General features: G+C 36.0%; 1 protein-coding gene and 1 pseudogene across 3 annotated transcripts in view; one reads left to right on the top strand and one right to left on the bottom strand.

Annotated features, from left to right (window-relative positions):
* The window catches only part of ZRANB3 (zinc finger RANBP2-type containing 3), a 329,435-nt gene that overhangs the window by 158,050 nt on the left and 157,929 nt on the right, over nt 1-13,456 (bottom strand). The window lies entirely within an intron of this gene.
* LOC125094929 (tigger transposable element-derived protein 1-like) lies at nt 5,529-8,697 on the top strand (annotated as a pseudogene).

Here is a 13,456-nt window from a genome sequence, read left to right as displayed (position 1 = left end):
ATAGGAAGTTTGGGGTTTTTAGCAAGTCTCCACTAAGAAAATCTTCTTTTACGTATTTTTTGTTGAACCACTACTTTGTTAAACTACATTGTTAATAAACAATGACAAAAGAAATCCTAGAATATTCAAGCAAGTTAACATTTATTTTGGTCACACTCAGAAAGCGAAAACTAGTGTGACTTACTTAGGAAGATATTCTTTTGATTGGAATAAAGACCATCAAATGGAGACAAGGTAAATGAAATGTAGGAAGTGACTTTATTTCTGACCTGGTGTTCAGTAAGTACTCAGATATTTGAATCCATGAGTGAATTAATGAGTAAATAAAGATCAAGGTCATTAAATTCTGTGGGACAGGCAAAAACCAGGCAGAGAAAAAATAGGAAGAAATACTGAAAAGATTTTAGTGCAAAAACAGTATTATTAACCAACATTTCAAAGCTCTGAGGCAAATCACATTCAGAAATAGAATCAAAGCAGGGGCGTTTGGGTAGCTGGGTGGTTCAGTCAGTTTAGCATCTGACTGTTGATTTTACCTCAGGTCATGATATCAGGGTTGTGAGAGTGAGCCCTGAGTTGGGCTCTGTGCTGGGTGTGGAGCCTGCTTAAGATCTTCTCTCCCTCTACCCCTCCCCCTCCCAAAAAGAGCCAATGCTAAATCTAAAACCTTTAATGTACACAAATAACCTAAGTGTCCATCAGTGGTTGAACTGATAAAGAAGTCACCATATTTATATACAATGGAATATTATTTGACAAAAAAGGAAATCCTGCCATTTGCCACAACCTGAATGGAGTGTGAAGACATTATGCTAAGTGAAATAAGCCTGCAGAGAACAACAGATACTGCATGGTATCATGTATACATAGAATCTTTGGACAAAAAAGAAAAAAAGCACCAAACTCACAGTAACAGGGAGTAAAAAAAGTGGTTACGGGGGCTAAGGGATAGGGAGAATAGGGAGAGGTTGGTAAAAGGGTACAAACTTTCAGCTACAAGATGAATAAGGTCTGAGGACCTGATGGAAAGCATTGTGACTACTGTTGATAACACAGTGTTGCATGATTGATGTTTGGTGGGATGGTAGTACTAGGATGTTCTCAACAAAACGAAACAAAATAAAATGAAAAACCCATAAATGTATGTGAGATGATATGTGAGATGACTGGTGTGTTAAATATAGAGGGGAAATCCCTTCACACTGTACACATGTGTCAGGTCATCATGATGTATACTTTCTAGGTCTTGAAATTTGTTTTTCTGCTATACCTCAATAAGCCTAAAATTATAAAAAGTACTGGATATATAAGTTTTTAATATTGAAACAAGATCCATTTGCAGATAAAAATCGTCTCCTATCTAGAGTCTGAAGAATAGAATTCTGGTGAAATTAGGCAGGGCTTGGTAACCAGGTAAGGTAACTTAGGAATATAGACACACATACACACACACACACACAGCCTACATACTTTATTACAAAATTAAATCATTTTACAGCCTAATATTCTGTATCTCTTTCTAAGGAATAGCATATAACACCAAACTTTAGGCTGACACAGCCAAATTAAAGATTTATCTGATGATAACAGACCTAACCCCTAAGAGAAATAAATAACTTTTACATAACTTAGTTCTATAAAACCAAACCTAAGAGCAATTATGTACCAACATCTGATATAATGACTGGTATATTTTCTTGTCCTCAAAAGCCCACCAATCCTCATAGCTGAACCCACTTAAACATCACTAGATCTGGGACCAATATGATTCCAAGGCAGTTGAAATTTATAAATTACAGATGTTTCTTAGCTTGCTTATACCCAGCAACTATGATAAAGGAGCACAATTCCAGGAACCGAGCCACGGTCAATTCTGTGTCTGTAGACTATACCACCAAGTAACTCTCTGCCATACCTATGATTACGTGGCTTTGCTTCCTGCAATAGGTTCATAGATCATTTCCTTAACTTCTGTTTCTCTGGAAATAGAGATGTGTTTGATACCCTGATTTTCTGGAAAGTAGAAGCCTTTGCGCCTCAGATTCTATCACCAGATCCTCATCTTTTGCTTGTTGCTAAGTTTACTTGGTGCCTGTCTACCTAGAGTTTTGTGTACTTCATGTAGTAGAACTAACAGTGTTCTCTGTGTTAACCTGCCAGTCACCTTAATTAAATTTCCTACTATTGTTTGCTACTGATATCAGGGACACAGGTCTTCAACAGGGATGTATGGAAGTAAGAACTGAAATAACAGGTAGGAAAAAAGTTGGGGAAAGAGAAGTTATGGATTGAGAAAAGAAGATAGAGGGAACTGGCATAAATACAGGAAAGAATAAGAATAATCAAGATCTGCTGAGGGCGCCTGGGTGGCTCAGTGGGTTAAAGCCTCTGCCTTCAGCTCAGGTCATAATCCAAGGGTCCTGGGATCAAGCCCTGCATCGGGCTCTCTGCTTAGGAGGAAGCCTGCTTCTCTTCCTCTCTCTCTCTGCCTATTTGTGATCTCTGTCTGTCAAATAAATAAATAAAATCTTAAAAAAAAAAAAAGATCTGCTGAAAAGCTACTCTTATTAGAAGTTTGAATTTATTTTTATCTTCTAGTTCCCTAAACTTGCTTTCTTGTATATTTGCTATATTACACCAAATGAGTAAGTATTTAATTCCAGATATGTCATTTTTCAGCTCTAAAATAAGTATTAGAATCTTTTGAAATATATTTTTAGATTCTTTTTAGTAGATTAAATTCTCTATGAAATTTTTTATCTGTTTACTTTTGTTCACACCTTGATTCTCTTGAATCAAAAAATCATTGTTTTTGAAATCTCTAATAACACCAAAATCTGACCAACTATGAACTCTATTACCTAATTTTTCTTTTGGTACTGTTTCTCAGCATCCCTTAGATTATACTTTTAATTGGATTCCAGAAAATGACTGGTGAAGAAATTATAGAAGCTTTGGATGATATCTTCCCCCGTATGGAAATTAGGTTAAGTTTTATTTTGGCATGCAAACTGAGTAATAGCATATACCTCATTCTCTTTATTTAAGTGTTGGTTTTAGGCTTTTTATGAGCAAGTTTATTTCAGATTTGCCCTTATTACTAGGGTATGGTGTTTGCTATTAGAGGGTGTAATTCTAGAGGTCACTACAAGCTCAGGCAGGGTTTACCAAGATTCTTCCCCCTCAACAAAACACAATTCTGATCTGTGTCCTTGGTGCCACAATAATGCTAAAATCTCTGCCTTGTTCTTTCTCCTCCAACTACAAATTTCTGCTGGGCTTTTTGGAGCTGCATCCTGTGCATGAACATTTTAAGAGACAGCCAATGATGTGAGGGTAATATCTATGCAGATTTCATTGGTCTTTCTCTCAAATTACCTTCTCTCTGGGATTTTTCTCTTCATTTCCCAATGGTACAATGCAGATTTGATAGCAAGACAGAATATTCTCTGATACAAACAGGTTTAAGCAGACTGAAATATGTGGCCCATGGCTTTAAGAAGAGAGAGAACTGAAGATACAGTGATGAATCTAGGCAGCTGAAGAACAAGAAGTCAATTTGGGAGCTATCAATGTACTATTTCACTAAGTTTAGGAAATTCTAAATTTTTTTTATTGTTCCCAGCAATGTTATCACATGATTTTTTAATAACATAAAGTATTATGACTGCCTTTTAAGAATTAAACTATTAAATTTTTAAAAAGTAAGTATCAATTAAGAAATAAGGAACTATTTTAAAAAGAAAGAAAGGTTCCCAAGCCAACGAGTCTTAAGTATAAGAAATGGAAGGATTAATTTAGCTAAGAAAGTAATGTGTTGAATACAAGAATAAACAATGGGAGCAAAGCAAAGGGTACGGTAAAGAGTCTGATTCTATGTTTTAATGTTTGAATGTTGACAGCTTTTAAGCCCCATTAGTCCCCCTTACCCTCTTGTCCTAAATCCAGGCAAGCTGATAAGTAAATGTGGGCATTACTTTCTTTAGCATCAGAGGGAAATTGAAAACCACGAAACCACAGCCCTCGTGGTGAAAACCATGATCCTGGGCCAACTTCATGAACCCAACAAAAAACCCAGTCAATCTCCTTTCCTCGTTCACAGAGCATCCTCAAATAAAACATGATTCAATCTAAAAGTATATAGCTAAAATCTCATGCTCCCATTAAAGAAAGAGGGGATCACATAATACAGGAAAACTGAGTTCTAGATAAAATTTGTAAATAGGAAAATAATTGCTAGGACAATATCTTTACTATGTATATATTATATGTATTTATATATGTATATATATGTATTTTTAAAATATATACATATAAATTTTTAAAAAATACACTTGAATTTCAAGTATTTTTCCAAAAAATTAGAACAGCATGAGTTAGAAAACCAAAAACACACTCAAAAAATGTAGGTATGTAGAAGTAACTATACTCAATAGGTGGTTCAAAGCCTTTGGCTCTCACTATAAAAGAATTTGTTAAAGTAAAATGGTCTAGTGTTTCAAGATGATTAAGTCTAAGTCAATTATTAAGAACTAAAAGCACTACTCAATAATGGTACCTCCATCTAGGTACTACGTAAGAAGAATTAAATAGAATACTTTAACTTCAAAAGTTTATTTTATCAATGTACTCAAAATAATAAATCACTGTTTTATTTAGGAGAATAATTTTGGATTTTCTAAATGTCTTATTCCATAAAATTACTAAACAATGATCTTAACTGACACAGAGAATCCCATTTTCAATTTTTTTTTTGAAATTTACACAACAAATGCATAAATCAGAAAATGCCTTCTGACTGAGAATTTTGTTTGACTAGAAGTTCCCAATGAAAAAAAAAATTTTTGGAAGTTTCCAAAAACTTTTTTAAAATTATAAGCAATTTGTGTTTTTAGGATAAGGATGTAGGTTTATCTTTAGAGTAGATGATCAATTTGTTCTAGATGAGATTCCATTAAAGAAGACTTTTAGATATGCAGACTTTAAATCTTAATGACAGACTGAATTGAGTAAAGAAACCCACATATAGAAATGTCAGGCTGAAATCCTATATTCAATTATTTATCACTGTAGGTATGGTTTAGGAGAACTATTCCCATATCCTTGTAGATTAAATTATATAGGCATACGTCATTTTACTACACTTCATTTTTACAATTTTCAAATAGTGTGTGTGTTTTTTTTAATAGGAAGTTTCTGGAAACTCTACATTAAGCAAATCTATTGGTGCCATTTTTCAAACTTCGTGTATCTGTGTCACGCTTTGGTAATTCCTGCAATATTTCAAACTTTTTATTATAATTATATTTGATTATGTGATCTATGATCAGGGATCTTTCACATTACTATTTTAATTGTTTTGAGGCACCACAAACTGCACTGATATACGATGGCAAACTTAAATAAATATTGTGTGTGTCCTGACTACTCCACTGACAAGCTGTTCCCTCATCTATCTCCCTCTCCTTAGGCCTCTTTATTTCCTAAGACACAACAATATTGAAATTAGGCCAGTTAACAACCCTACCATGGCCTCTACGTGTTCATGTGAAAGGAAGAGTTGCATGTCTCTCACTTTAACTCAAAAGCTAGAAATGACTAAGCTTAGTGAGGAAGGTATGTCAAAAGCTGAAAAAGGCAAAAAAAAAGCTGGGCCTCTTGTACCAAACAATAGGCCAAGTTGTGAAACATTCTTGAAAGAAATTAAAAGTGCTCTTTCAGGGAACACACGAATAATAAAAGAGCAAAAGAGCCTTATTACTGATGTGAAGAAGGTTTCAATGGTGTGGACTGAAGAACAAGCCAGCCACAACATTCCCTTAACCAAAGCCTAATTCAGAGCAAGACCCTAACTCAAACTCTGTGAAGGCTGAGAGGTGAGGAAGCTGCAGGAAGGTCTGAAGCTAGCAGATGCTGGTTCAAAAACTGTCCTCAGAACATAAAAGTGCAAGGGGAAGCCGCAAGTGCCGATGTAGAACCTGCAACAAGTTCTGCAGAAGATCTACCTAGGAGCATTAATGAAGGGGCCTACACTCAACAACAGATTTTCGGTGTAAACGAAACAGCCTTCTGTTGAAGAAGATGCCACCTAGGAGTTCATAGCTAGAGAGGAGAAGTCTATGCCTGGCTTGAAAGCTTTAAAGGATAGGCTGACTCTCTGGGTAGGGGCTAATATGCCTGGTGACTTTAAGTTGAATCCAGTGCTCATTTACATTTCAAAAATCCTTGGGCCTTTAAGAATTATGCTTAATCTACTCTGCCTGTGTTCTGCAAATGGAACAGAAAAGCCTGGATGATCGCACATCTGATTACCCCATGGTTAGCTGGCTATCTTAAGCCCACTCTTGAGACCTACTGCTCAAAGAAGGAGATGCAGCTCAAAATATCACTGCTCATTGACCATGCACCTGGTCCCCCCAGAGCTCTGATGGAAAGAAATGTACAATGAGATGAAAGTTGTTTTCTTGCCTGTGAATACAACATCTGTCCTGCAGCCTAAGAATCAAGGAGCAATTCTGACACTGAAGTCTTATTATTTAAAAAATACATTTTGTGGGGCACCTGGGTGGCTCAGTTGGTTAAGCAATTGCCTTCGGCTCAGGTCATGATCCTGGAGTCCCACATCAGGCTCCCTGCTCAATGGGGAGTCTATTTCTCCCTCTGACCTCTCCCCTCTCATGCTCTCTCTCAAGTGAATAAATAAATAATCTTAAAAAAAATACATTTTGTAAGGATACAACTGTCATAGTGATTCCTCTGATGAATCTGAGCAGTCAGCTGAAAACATTCTGGAACGTATTCACCATTCTAGATGACATTAAGAACATTCATCATGATTCATGGGAAGTGGTAAAAATATCAACATGAATAAGAGTCTGGAAAAAGTTGATTCCAACCCTCTTAGATGACTTTGAAAGGTTCAAGATGTTAGTGGAAGTAACTACAGTTGTGGTAGAAACAGCAAGAGAACCAGAATTAGAAGTGGAGCCTGAAGATGTGATGAATTGATATAATCTCCTATAACACTTTAACAGATGAGGACTTTCTTGTCATGGATGTGGAAAGAAAGTGGCTTCTTGACATGGAATGTACTTCTGGTGAAGAGGCTGTGAAGACTAAGTGGCAACAAAGGATTTGGAATATTACATAAACTTGGTTGATAAAGCAGTGGTCAAATTTGAGAGGATTGACTCCTATTTTGAAAAAAGTTCTACTTTTTACTCTATGTGGGTAAAATGCTATCTCAAATGACATCACATGCTACAAAGAATTGTTTGTGTATTTTTAAGTTTTCAATTGAATTCCAGTTAGTTAATATACAGGGTAATATACGTTTTGGGTGTATAATATAGTGATTCAACACTTCCTTAGACGACCTGGGTCTTATTTTTAAGAAAATGCCACAGCCACCCCAATCTGTAGCAATTACCAACCTGATCAGTGAGCAGCCATCAACATCAAGGCAAGACCATCCGGCAGCAAGAAAATTATGACTTATGACTTGCTGAAAGCTCAGATGTTGGGAAAGTGGTTTGTGACAGGTCTCCCCAAAATATGGCAATTTGTCACTAAGATTATTTTGAATTAGTAACACTCAAACCCGACAGATTTAGGAAAAGCTCTTTACCTCCCCCATGACTGCCAAAAAGAATTTAGATGGAGGATCTGCTCCAGGAGGAGACCTATCACTATAGATAACTGCACTGTAGTATGTATTAGGTATGGAAGGCAGGCAGAAAAGTCCTTTATGTCCCACTGTTTCTAAATGGCCCAGCTAACATTTATTTACCAGTTACTCTTTTCATCATCTTGTGAACTGCATTCCTTCCCTTTTAAGTCCAACATCTCTACCCTTTCTCTTTAGTTCAAAATGATATATAAACCCTTTTTAATTGTCTTTGCAATTGTATTTCTGTGTGGATTCCCAACAACTATGAAATAAAATTGGATTTTCTCCTGCTAATCTGTATTTCATGTCAATTTGACCCTCTGGTTAGCCAGAAGTACTTCCAAGGGCAGAGGAAATGTCTTCCTTCCCAAGAAGTGTTAGCATTTTGTAGCAGTATTTTTTTTTAAGATTTTATTTATTTATTTGACAGACAGAGATCACAAATAGTCAGAGAGGCAAGCAGAGGGAGAGGGGGAAGCAGGCTCCCTGCTGGACAAAGAGCCTGCGGGGCCCGATCCCAGGACCCTGGGATCATGACCTGAGCCGAAGGCAGAGGCTTTAACCCACTGAGCCACCAGGTGTCCCTTGTAGCAGTATTTTAAGTTAAGGTATGAACACATTATTTTTTCCTCCAACATATCCCAACATAATGCTACTACACATTTAATAGACTACAGCATAGTGGAAACACAACTTTCACAGGCACTAGGAAACCAAAGAGTTCATTTGACTCACTTTATTGTGGGGGTCTGGAATTGCACCTGCAATATCTCCAAGGTACGTCTATAATTTCCTTTCCCATAGGTAGTTTAGATGGTATGTTGCAAAATTATTGTTTGTTCTTAGATGTGTATGTGCACATTCGTCTTACAGAAAATTCAGAGAGAGAACGGACCACAGGGATACAGACATACAGGCTTGATATTTTCTTCCCTCAAGAAGGAACAGGTGACATTTTCAGAAATGTGTTGTCACACTTCTCTGATTGTCTAGCTCTTACTCATGGATGGGAGGAGGCTTTCTCCTGAAGGGAAAACACTGAGACCAAATGAGGCTGGGAAGGAGGTGGTCTTAGGGGGGCAAGATGATGTGATATCTAAAAATAAGACACTGAGTTGAGGATGACAGTAAAACTCAAGTATGTCAGTACTCCAAAGCACAGCTTATGATTCCATGTGGAAGAGAGCAAAAAGAGTACAGTGATGAGGTTCTGCAACAAACAGAGAGGCTAGATCTGAGCAAATGTACTTCAAAAATAACCATTTCTACTATTAGCAGTTAACTTTTATGCTTTCAATAATGAAGTACAACCCTTGCCAAATTTCTAGGAAAATTTCATTAAGAGTCATTAGAAGCCTTACAAATAGGATAAAATATTATCAATAGGTAAATTTGAGTTAAGTGTATATGGAAATTCTCTGTACTATTTGTATTCTTGCAGCTTTTCTATATGAATGAAATACTTTTCAAATAAAAATATGAGGCATTGAGAGGCAATGTGGGGAGGTTGAGGGGTAGGAAAGGACTAAATGAAAAAAGATGGGATCAGAAGGGAGACAAACCATAAGAGACTCTTAATCTTACAAAACAAACTGAGGGTTGCCGGAGGGGAGAGGGGTAGGGGGAGGGTGGTCAGGTTATGGACATTGGGGAAGGTATGTGCTATGGTGAGTGCTGTGAAGTGTATAAACCTGGAAATTCACAGACCTGTACCCCTGGGGCTAATAATACATTATATGTTGATGAAAAAAATAAAAAATTAAAAAAAAAAATCTGAGGCAAAAAAGTTACAGCTCCACAACATAGAATCACTCGTGTTGGAAGGAGGAATGAGAAGCCTGTCCTATATTACAAATGAAGTGGCCAAGAGGAAATGATACTAAACTATTCCAGACAGTGCTGAAAGAAGAAAAGCTTCTCAATTCTTTAAAAATTACTCTTAAAAGTCAACATAACACGCATATGAAAACCTGAAGTATGATAATAAAAGATCAATCTCACCTGTGAGTACTGGCATAATCATTTTAAGTAGACTGTTACAATTTGGTAGACCATTGAAAGTATAACAAATGACCAAGAGGAGATCAAGCCCAGGAAGAAAAAGACTGTTCAACATAAGTAAGTGTGCTACTATAATTCACAATGGTAAAAGGTCAGTAGAAAAATGTTTTATGGTAATCATTATGTTATGGTAATCAATTGTTCTATGGTAATCGTTATATTCTAAAAAGGCTAAAAAATCAGTATTTATTCTTGATAAAAGCTCTTCATTTATTGACTATTAGAGCAAGAAGATAATCTCTTCACAGGAGAAAAAGTATGGTCACAAACAAAAAGGCTGTTCAGTTTTTAACGGATAAAACATTCCTATTAATATCAGAAACAGTAGAAAGAAACGAGATGTATAAATATTATTAGGACTGACAAGTAAAAAGTACATTAGTTGCAGGTAATATTACCAAATACTTGGGAAACCAGAAAAATCAATAGGAAAATAATTATCACTATTGATAGTAATACCTAAGTATCACATACAGAATTCAGGTAAGTAACTAGTTCCAAATTATGATGAAAAAAGTTTGGTACTTTGGTATTTTGGAAGGAATAATCACAACAGAACAATGAAACAGAAGAGAATATAACAACACACAAAATACCTATGGAAACTGAGAACATGATAAAAGTGGCATTTTAAGTTACTGAAAACAATGGTTCATTCAACTAAAGCTATTAGGAAAATTGGCTAATGAAGGAAATCAGAAATAAGCCTCAATGGAGTAAGGATTACTCTGAGGTGACTATTTTTGAGAAACAGCAGAGATAGAAGAAGTTATGAAGGTGGAGTAGTTGTTTTTTAATTTTGTAGGTAAAATTTACATTTAAAAGGATATCTCTATTTCTATGTCTCCCTCTCTGTATCTGCAAGGGAGTGATGCCTGAAAACTACAAGAACTCCCATGACTGGAGAAGGCACTGACCTAAATCTGCATAACTAACCTAATCCTTGTTTACCATGCTTTTCCTGATAACCTCCCATCCCTCCCTGAACCATCTTTCTTTTGTGTTTAGCTGAAGATGGTATTTAACATGGTGGCTTGGGCCACCTCAGGGAGTTTAATCATTTTTCCTGGGTATTTCCACTGTGTATATGAAGTATTCATTTTAATAAACTTCTATTTATATATTTATTGTCTTTTTTTTTAAGATCTTATTTATTTGACAGAGAGAGACAGAAAGCAAGAGAGGGAATACAAGCAGGGGGAGTGGGAGAGGGAGAAGCAGGTTTCCTGCTGATCAGGGAGCCCAATTCAGGGCTTGATCCCAGGACCCTGGGATCATGACCAGAGGCAAAGACAGATGCTTAATGACTAAGCTACCCAGGCACCTGTATTTTTTGTCTTTTATACCAGAATACTCAGCCAAGAGCTCAGAAGGGTAGAGGGAAAATGATATTTCCTCCCTTACAATCATATTTAGCTTTTTTTTTTTTTTAAAGATTTTATTTATTTATTTGACAGAGATTACAAGTAGGCAGAGAGTCAGGCAGAGAGAGAGAGGAAGAAGCAGGCTCCCTGCTGAGCAGAGAGCCTGATGCGGGGCTCGATCCTAGGACCCTGGGATCATGACCTGAGCAGAAGAAAGAGGCTTTAACGCACTGAGCCACCCAGGAGCCCCCAATCATATTTAGCTTTAAAGAGACATAAGACATAGTAAAACACGAGATATGTAAGTATAATATGAAATATATATGTATTATGTATTCAAACATTTCCACTCTTGAGATAAGATAAATAAAATATGACAGAAAAATATTGATTGGTGGTAAAGCTCCATAGTTCAGGAGATTTTCCATATTTTTTTTTTTTTGTATCTTTTTTGAAACCTGCTTTGTAAAATTAAAATCAGATGAACAAACTGTCATAAGATTCTATTCATTTTCTCCATATGTATTATGGGATTAGTGCCTGGAGGCTTTTTTGAAAGCAAAATTCCAACAGAACACAAACAGCATAATTATAGATGCTGAGGAAATTAAGAAAGAAAAGGGAATAGGAAAAAAAAGGACCCTAAACTTTTGGTTTTGATCAAGGTTGTTTTTGTTTTTGTTTTTTTTTTGAGCAGGGAAGAACAGAGGGAGAGGGAGAGAGAATCTTAAGCAGGCTTCATGCCCAGAGGGTAAGCCCAACATGGGGCTCAATATCACAACCCTGAGATCATGACCTGAGCCAAAATCAACAGTCAGATGCTTAACCCACTGAGCCACCCAGGCACCCCTTGACTGAGATTCTTAAAATCTAACATACTTATTAATAACTCACTAGTTCAAAATTCAGACTGTAAGGCACCAACTTCCCAAATTGTAATTTAAAGAAATGAGACACTTTTATTTTTGGTCTACACATTTAAAAAAATTTTTACATTTATTTATATTTCTTTTTTAAACTGGGCTTTTAAAATAATGACTCTTAAAGTGATTCTCAGTAGATGGTTCTAAGGATGTATTCTGAGAGTAACTACTCTAAAGAGTAAAGTTCAGAGGGTGCCTGGGTGGCTCAGTGGGTTGAGCCTCTGCCTTCGGCTTGGGTTGTGATCCTGGGGTCCTGGGATTGAGCCCCGCATTGGGCTCTCTACTCAGTGGGGAGCCTGCTCCCCCTCCACCCCACCTGCTTCTCTGCCTACTTGTGATCTCTCTCTCTGTCAAATAAATAAATAAAATCTTAAAAAAAAAAAAAAAGAGTAAACTTCAGGGTAAAAACTCCTAGAGCATTTTGCTTAAATTTGGCCATTTTATTCTCGAAGATATAAGAAAAAAAAAAGGTGAAACCAGAATTGACACTTAATAGGATTTTGTTTTTGAACATATTAATTTCTACATAACCTTGTTCCATAAGTGATCTTAAATTACAATTCCAAGGCAGTACCATAAATAGTGCTTTCTACTGCTAAAAAGAAAATGATAGGCCCAAAATGATGTCTGTCAGAGTAAGACCCCTAGTTAGTAAAACGAGACTTAGTACCTCATCTAACAGCAGTTTCAACTTAACAGGTCAGTGAGAATTTTATGATGGACACCAATGAGTCTTCACATACACTCACCATTTGCCAAAAGATGAAGTAATCTATATGATAAGATCCTCTCCTCTTCTGCCTAAGGAAAGGAGACTTTGCTATTCTTTCCTTTTGCTTTAACTTTCTACCATCTACTTTTCTTATAAAAACCTTTCATTTTGTACAACCCTTTGGGGCTCCCCTCTACTTCTAGATAGAAGGCTGTCTGATTCATGAATTGCTTAATAAAGCCAATTAGATCTTTAAATTTACTCAGTTGAATTTTGTCTTTCTAACACTACTTTGCTATTTAGTATATAGAATAACTTAAACAAAAATAGAATTCTGCTTCTATCTTCAAAATCTACTTAGATGAAATAATAATTTAACAGAAAAAGACATTTCAGAAATTTAATAAAAGCTCAAAAAGGGGATCTAATTTACATGTTGCTCTACTTGTTATTTCATAGAGTCAATTAAAGGGCTATATTAAAGAGGTTATCATCAAAACTTAACTATTTAAAAACTGGAAGAATAAATAACTTACATCACTAAAATATCTAGTTATGATGAACACAAAGAAATCAAACATAAAGGATTCATAAATGGAAGCAAAATGTGTGGGAAAATACAAAATTATCCATGTGTTATAATAACACTGTAAATATGTTGTTCCGAAATGGAAACAAAAGAGTCTCTCAAAGGCATATGAAAACAAGGACTAAGAAACAAAGGACA

Source organism: Lutra lutra, chromosome 3 (assembly GCF_902655055.1).
Source record: "Lutra lutra chromosome 3, mLutLut1.2, whole genome shotgun sequence".
In the NCBI taxonomy this organism is placed as follows: Eukaryota; Metazoa; Chordata; class Mammalia; order Carnivora; family Mustelidae; genus Lutra; species Lutra lutra.
Note: the sequence above shows the minus strand (reverse complement) of the source record. Positions and strands in the feature narration are given on the sequence as shown.